This window comes from Aplysia californica, unplaced genomic scaffold (genome assembly GCF_000002075.1).
Source record: "Aplysia californica isolate F4 #8 unplaced genomic scaffold, AplCal3.0 scaffold00152, whole genome shotgun sequence".
Taxonomy (NCBI): Eukaryota; Metazoa; Mollusca; class Gastropoda; order Aplysiida; family Aplysiidae; genus Aplysia; species Aplysia californica.
Genome location: NW_004797422.1, coordinates 1,163,080 through 1,163,383, shown reverse-complemented (window position 1 = coordinate 1,163,383; position 304 = coordinate 1,163,080).

Here is a 304-nt window from a genome sequence, read left to right as displayed (position 1 = left end):
TACAGATTACATTGTCAAATACGTCTTATATCAAGATGTTGGGTAAAATTAGGACGATTTCAGAAATTCGGACTTCCGGACTTATCCAGAAAATCAACACACCTCTGTCCAATATACTGACTTGCTGCGCAGGCTTCTGTAAAGAACTAGGTTCATGGAATGTAACATCAATAAAGGACTCACTGAGTCACATAGACGGACAAACCAAAACCTTAATTTCTTAATTCAACAGGAAGCCCACAATGGGGGATGTCACACAAGCTCCACAAGAAGCTGTGCACTTCTCCACACTTGTACAGATTGC